Consider the following 8,213-nt stretch of genomic DNA (forward strand, 5'->3'; position numbering starts at 1 on the left):
GGTATAACTATTGAGGTCTTCTAGTTCTGTTACTGACACTTCTAAGATCTTTGCAACAACTCCTTGAAAGTCTCCTTGCTTGGGGGAATGTTCAGCACCGGATCTCCAAAGATTCACGTTGCCCATTTTGGTTCTGAGGAGCAATGTGACTCACAACTACAGCTAAAGTAGTGGTGCACAGGTGACACTTCAACCTGTGGCTTACTTGAATGTTTATTATGTGTTAGCGGTGGAGGCTTGTCTGGGTTTGTCTTGCAGAAAACCGAGCTTGGCTCCCATTAACACACAATAAGCTAGCAGGGGTTGCTAACTGAAAATACACTAAGCCTACTTACTTTGGTTTCAGTGAAGGCTTGGCATAGCCTATTCTCAATCTCTGGGGTTGTGGTTAGCAGCAGTTAATGCTAAGGTAAGCACAACACAATGGTATCACTTAGCAGTTAATGGTAAGATACTCCAACTCACAGCAGCTATGCTAATGGTAGCATGCTAACACGCACACACACTAGCTGACATGTGGTAGCTTGTTGCTAAGCTACCACTAAGCTAACAGAGCACAGCTTGGTAACGCTGATGGCAGCTAACCCTGAGCTAATAGCTAAGCTAGTAGCTAGGCTAACACTAGTACCACTGGTGGTATAGCAGCCTGTGCTAAAGCTACACTTGGCCTCTTAATGCTAAGTGGAAGCTAAGCTTCTAGGCACACTGTTCCTACTGCAGTTCTCAGTAACTAGTGTTAAAGCAAAGGGCACCTTGGTTTCTGCCACACACAGTTATGGATTCTTGCATCCACCAGCAGATTATTTGTACAGATTTACAGCACCGTGAATAATCTTTGTCGGCCTCGCATGGGGCACCATTATGTTGGGGCAATGTGGGTGGTGGTATTGCCAATTGAATTAGTAACTTCACCTGGTCTCAAAAAGGCTTAGTTTGATTAACCTCACACAGGTTTGCACCAATTATTTTGGGGATATGCGAGTGGAGATACCAATTATGTTTGTAATTTAGATTCACAAATCTTGGTTATTAGCTTAAATATATAACTATATGACAAAGGTCTATAGTTTGGTAAGTGACACACTTAACTATTATTGATTTATTAATTATTAATTGAATTAATAATGATTTAATTTACGGGGCACCACTATGTTTCCAGGGACCAAAACCAATTTGGTGGTATTCTGTTCTCTCCGGTACCGTACCGTTGGCCTCTTTCACCTGTTGAAAGATAAGTCTGTGGATTTTAGTCAAACCCCTTAAATAATCCCCCAGTTCTTTTTCAAGCTGGTGCAGTGTTGGTCCCTCTATCGGACCACAATAGTGTGGGACAGGCATTGGTTGGCCAGTAAGAATTTCCTGAGGTGTTAGATGAGTCAGTCGGTTAGTTTGTGAGCGCATATACATTAATGCCAGTGGTAATGCATCCAAGATATAGTATCTGGCATAGCAAACCTAGGAAAGACACACAAGAACCTGCTGAATCGACAGACCACCACAAACAGGTACCTCTTACCTCTCACTCTGTCTATCATGTCGACATAATCCATCATCAGATGTCTGAAAGGGCCTTCAGGAACTGGTATGTGAGCTATTGGGTGGGTGAAGGTTTTTCTCACATTATATTTTGGACACTTTGGGGACAAAGCCAGTTCTCTATCTACTATTGGTGCCATATAAGGTGACCACCACACAGCTTGTAATTTCTTTAACACTTAGCCTCGTGAACAATGATCTGGCTCGTGCATTTTCCTTATAGCAAAAGGTAGGAGTGACAAAGGCAACACAATATGACCACTCCTCCATAAATCTGCATAAATCACATAAATCTGCAGAGCCTCTTCTGAGCTTGTATTAGGGATGCTAAGTTGGTTATGGGTATAGCATCTTCATCATTCAAAACTGGAGATTGTATTACACTTTTTGTTGCTTCTCTTGCAGCTTCATCTGCTAAGTTATTTCCTCTAGATATGAAGGTGCCATTTCTTTGATGTGTTGGACATTTCACGATAGCTAACTCTTTTGGTAGCTGCATGGCCTGAATCAATTGTGCCACTGCTTCTCCATGCACAACAGGTGTGCCATCTGCATTAAAAAAGCACACGTATAGCCCTGTCTCTCAGCCACATAAAGATGAAATGATTTCTTATAATTAGGATTAGCTAATGCTGGGCAGTCTGCAGGTTTCTTTTTAGAAATTGAAAGGCTCCTTCAGCTTCCTCTGTCCACACCAGAGGTGCTGAACGGTTATTTTGTCCAGCTGCACGTATCATATTTCATAAAGGAGCTGCTTTTATGGCATAATCACAGATCCAGTGTCTGCTGTATCCAGCCATGCCCAAGAAGGACAACATTTGTCCCACAGTCTGCTTTTACAATTGCCTGTTGACAGAACTGCAACTTGCTCTTGCTGACCTTATGACCTCCAGCTGCCGGTGCATTCAACACTGCAACTGAATCCTTTTCACACTGATCTTTGTTTTCTGAGCAGATCAGAGTGTCATCTACATACATTAATGTGGTGGATTGAATGCCTAAATGTTAAAGATCTTCTGCTAACACTCTGTTAAAAATAGAGGGAGAATGCACAAAGCCCTGTGGCAGCCATTGATGTGTGTACTGCTGACCCTGGTACAGTAGGTGAAGGCAAATAAGAATTGAGAATTAGGATGTACAGGCACACTGAAAAATGCTGAGCAGAGGATCAATCACGGTGTACCACTTAGTTCCCGGCGGGATGTTGGACAGCAGTGTGTGGGGGTCTGGGACAAATGGGGTTTCTTCCTATACTACTGCATTTATTGCTCTTAAATCATGCACTAATCTATAATCAATGGTGTTTGGCTTTTTTTATTGGAAAGATTGGAGTGTTACACATGCTTCTAGTCCTAATCAGTACTCCAGCATCTACTAGTCCCTGTATTATAGGCTCTATTCCTTCTTTTTTAAGTAGATATTGTTTTTGGTATGGTAATCTCATTCCTGCTTTAACTGTAAATTGGAGAGGTAAGGCTAATTTAACTAATCCTACGTCTGTTTTGCTGGCTGACCACACATGTGAGGAAACCTGTTCTAATAATTCTTCATGTTCATCTGTTAGTGTCATGATTGTTTGGGTTTCATATTCTAATTGTACTTTTTCTGCTATCACCTCATCAGCTTGTCTACTAATAATTTTTTAAAGCATTGATCTGGGGAGTGTTGGATAAACTCACAAACAGTGGGGATCCATTGTTTGACTTGTTGGGCCTCTCTTATCATTGGTCCTAACTCATGTGATTCATGTCCTTCTGCTATGAGTAGTGTAATGTGTGGTCCTGAACCAGAAACCTGAAACCATCCTTGCAGTCTCTCAGGAAGCTTGACCATGGCTGCTGCTCCCTGAGGGCCTGCGATGATGTCATCATATTGGATTGCTTTAGTGGTGTTATTTATAAGTTCATCCCAGCACTTCCCATACTCCTCTTGGCTCTGGTTGTTATCATACAGCATAGTGCAGTGGAGGAATAGAGTTGGTTCTTTTGCCTTTTCATAGTAGTGGGTTACAAACAAAGGCCTTCCATTCTTCCCATTCTTGTTTCAGGTGTGAGTCAGGTGATGTTAGTTTCAGCCAGTAAACTAGTGCCTCTCTGATTTTTGCTTCCCAGTCTTCATCTCCAGACGGTTTTATCAGTGTCATCATGGTGTTCAGTTTATCGTCTGGTATGTCAAAGGCAACCCCATCGGGGGGGCATTATTCTTGCTTTTAAGGAGCATAATATGTCTCTACGCAGCAGATTGATTGGCATTTCTGTGGAATAGAGAAGGGCCGCATAGATTGTTTTTCCAGCAACCTTTATTGGAATAGGTTCAGTTAATGGTATCACTTGTGTTGAAGCCAACAGTTTGTATCTTTGATGATGACAGGGGAAGTCCAGCTCCTTCTTTTCCTATGCATGAATAAGTCGCCCCTGTGTCCACCATGAAACAATGTTTAGTATTCTGTATTGTTATTTCAATGGTTGGTTCATGCTGCGGTTGCTGAGTGATGACAGGTGTAATGACTTCCCCCTTAGGCTTCTCTGGGCCTCCCTATGGCCACTGTGCTGCAGGGCCCATCCATGGATTAGTCGGACAGTTTCTCTTCATGTGAGCTGGTTGCCCACATCCCCAGAACTCTCCTTGCGCTGCTCTCGTTTGCCCAGGTGGGCCTGCAAGCGGTTGTGGAGTTTGGTACTGTTGGCATGTTTAGTATTGTTGTAGGGTCTGATACTGCATCAGTGGGGGCCCTCTCCTCCATTTTCTTCTCTGATTGGACCCTCCTCTTAGGTTCATTCTGCCTCTGCCCTGTGTTGGGTAGCCTTGATTTAGATGCACATGTATTGGAGGGGTTTGCTGCACCTGTGCAGCCCCTGCTGGTTGATAGGATGGATGCTGTGCAGGTGGAAAAACTTGTGATACTGGCTGTGCTGCTGGTGTAGCAGGAATAACTGGGGCCTGCAACAATCTTGCATCGTTCTTAGTGTCAGGCTTTGATTCCTGTGCTGTTTCACACTTAGGCTCCACTGCTGTTGTGGTCACTGGTGCATGCAGTTTAGCCTTTTCTCTGTCTCTCTTCTGCTTTGTCAGCTCTCCTATTTGAAGCTGTGTGAGTTTTCCAGCCAGCATCTTGTTTTGTTCTTCCATGCTTTGTTTTTCAGCTCTGTATGTTTCCACATAGTGCACAAGTGTTCAGAGTACATCGGCCATTCCATCCTCATCAGTCCAACAACATTGTCCAGTTTCTTTCTGACCTCCTCTGGCATGGCTTTCTTTACCAATAATTTGAAGAGGGTTTTTGTGGTTTCATTTGTATTCCATTCCCTTCCAGTCTCATTCTTCCACTTTCTCTGGAAGTCATGTAGGAACTGTGTGGGACTCTCTCCATCTTGTAGAGTCTCTTTCTCCAGCTTAGAGGGATCCATCTTTGCAGGAAACTTCCTGGTTGGTACAGTCCAAATGATGTAGCATCACAGTCATTGTTTGAGAAAACCTTTCCTGTTCTTGACTGTGTTTTCTTCTAGAAATAAATAAAGTTCCATGGCACATACCTCTTTGACTGGTGAGGTCCCTTACTGAGCAGTGTTGCCATATAGTTGTCAGGCTCTTCACTGTCAGACCCAGGCTCTGATTCATCTGTGTCTCTGTAATAGTTTGAAAGTGTTCTGCATCGCAGTCTCATAGATTTCAGTTCCTTTTCAGGGATAGCTTGGAACTTACCATCCATCTCAACTCTGATAAGTCCTTTTGTTTTTCTTCTTTGTTTATTATCCATTTCTTCTTGAGCCACTAAACGTTGCAGCTCTTCAAGACACTTCAAGCATCTTGTGGGCTCATGGAGTGAGTTTCTTTAATTTTCTTGTTGTTTGATAATCCCATTCCATGTTGGCTTTTGATCTACGCCACTTATTTTGGCCTTGAATTCTTCCAGCAAGGCATCCTTTTCCATTATTGCTCGTTCACACTTTCTTATTTCTTGCTGAAGTTGTGCTGCTTTTCTCTGAGCCTCGTTTTAATCTTCAGGCAGATCTGGGGGCCAGCAGCAGGTCTCGGTCTCTTCTATAACACTCTCCTGCGTCTCCTTTCCCACATGTGGGAGGATAGGAGTGGCTACTCCCATATGCTCTTCTGAGTCCTTGGTTTTTCTCACAGCAATTAAATATATCTCCTTCTATTCTGTTGCTGTATCTTCCCTGTGCATGCGGCAGCTGCAGCTCACATCTATCGTTTGGCTGCTATTCAAGGTTGAGCTCGCCTCTCTGGTGCTGGCTCCCTTTCCTGCACCTGCTTTGCAGTTCAGCTGTCTGTTTATCTCCATTCAAATCTGTATAGTGGTGGGACAAGTCGCCTTCTTCACCCTTCTGAGACAATTCTAGATGTTTTGTCATGCTGAATGACTGTTCCTTCTCGTTGCTCCTGGTCAGCAGTGTCTGTGTAGTGTGCTGAGTTATGTTATGTGGTCTGTCATCTACGTCTATCTCTGTCTCGTTTTAGTTTTAGGGTAACAGTTCCTCTAAATTTGCCTCCTATCTCCCAATCAGTCATAACGGGAAGCTGTCCACTCCCCTTCATTTGGACATAAGGTGGTGGCTGTTTCTCCACTTCAAGTGCTGTTGGTTTTATTTTGACAGAGCTCTGAGCTATCATCTCCTTAAGAGCTCCTTCTATTCTAAAATATTGTAAAACATCTGTTTGTTCATCATTCTTTTTCTTTTGATGTTACTTACCATTTTCTTTATCACTTTTGCGCAAAGCCTTTTCCACTGTACACTGGATCAGAGATGCCTTGGACGGGCCACTTTGCACTCCCCAATGTCATCCTGTTCCATCTGTTCATGCACTGCTGGATTTTACGTTTCTTTGTGGGATGTTTCAGCATTATCAGCTCCACTGGAGTAAAGTTTCTCGTTGTTTACTACTGACGGCTCCCATTGCCCTTCTCAGAGCGATAGCACAACACCCCAGACCCGTGACCGTAATCAAATGTTTTCAGACTTTTCTTCAGTTTGCTTATTTGGTAGACTTGTGGCTTTTCTAACTACTTTACACTAGTGGTGCTGTTTTGTTCTTAATTTTAAGCTATTTGTGTCACTTTTTAAAGACAAATATGGTCAGCAAAATCTATGGTGTTCTTCAGTGTACCCAATTATTATTGTTACTATTATTATACTATATATATTATACTATTTTACTTTTACTTTAGTTACATATTACTATTAATACTTTTATTACCTACTATAAATATACCATTAATATTATTTATATATATTATATCCTATATACTATAGTTACTATTATTATTACAATTCTTCTTATTATTATTAGTGATAGTATAGTTATTATACTTATTGTTGTTTTTATTATTATTATTTACAGTAATGTACCCTGGATTACTTCACACCACCCTTTTATATGCTTGTTACTATTTTTTATTGTAATAACCAAATGGCAATCACAACATTAAACAAGCACTTTTCAAACTTATCCATCATTATTGTCCATACCCTCACCTTTTACTTTCTTATATGACAAATTACCTTAGCGTCTTTAACATAGCAATGGGCCTCATACACTCCCATTCACACCCGGGCACACTTAGTTACACACACATACAGTAGATAAGGACACTAGTTAGTTAAAACGCATACGGACAGACAAAACAAATTGTTAGTTGCACACAAAAACACAGACAAACACCTTTAAATGCCTATTGATCCTGGAGTACGCCACTCCTTGTTCTCTAAAAAATATGTTTTAATGTTTTATTTTATTTCTAGGTTTTTTCGGAAAGGCCCACACTATCTGTTGGCCTTGGGCTGGAAGGAGTAGACAGGTTGACTCATAAATTAGATAAATAAAAGAAAATTTAGCTCACCTTAATGGTGGATTGGGGCCCCTGAGCTTCACCGTCTCTCCCCCAGTCCGCCGCCTTAGACACTCCTGGCTGGCTCGCCAAAATGTTGTGTCTGACACTAAAGCCTTTAAATTTTGTATTCCAATCTGACTGAGATTTTTATAAATCCAATAGGTGTAAATTATCCTTTATTGAGATGATAAAATTCCAAATATATAAATCCCAGAGATTAAATGATGAATCCTAAAAAGAAGAAAAATGAACTAAATGCACAGTAGTAAGGTTCCGGAAAATTAGTAACTTCCTAGAGAGGTGTGTAATGGAGGTGAAAAGCCGAAGAGACTGTTATTTCAGAGCGCAAAGGGAAGCCTTATTGCATTATAGAGAACCTAAACTACTCCCCCTCACGCCAAATGATGATATTTTTTTAACTGCATTTGAAAGAAGGGCTCAAGTCTGCCATTGGCCGAAAGATGAGTGGGCTTTTTGCATAATCCCTCTTTTTACAGGTAAAGCACGCAGCGCTTATGTGTTAATGGACATTACAGACTCTGAAGATTTTGAAGTTAAAGCAGCTATTTTGGCAAAATATGAAATTTCAGCAGATACTTAATCCGACCATCTGAGACGCCACAGGAGCTGTATGCGCGGCTAAAAGACCTGTTTTCAAAGTGGATCGAACCAGAGAAATCAACTGTAAAGCAGATGGCGGAGACATTAATCTTGGAACACTTCCTGAGGATGGTTCACCCAGAGCTTGAAGTTTGGATCCGCGAGCATAATCCAGAGACTGCTAAGAGAGCTGCGGAACTGGCGGATGTTTTTCTGGCGGCCAGAAGAG

This window comes from Betta splendens, chromosome 10 (assembly GCF_900634795.4).
Source record: "Betta splendens chromosome 10, fBetSpl5.4, whole genome shotgun sequence".
NCBI classification, from domain to species: Eukaryota; Metazoa; Chordata; class Actinopteri; order Anabantiformes; family Osphronemidae; genus Betta; species Betta splendens.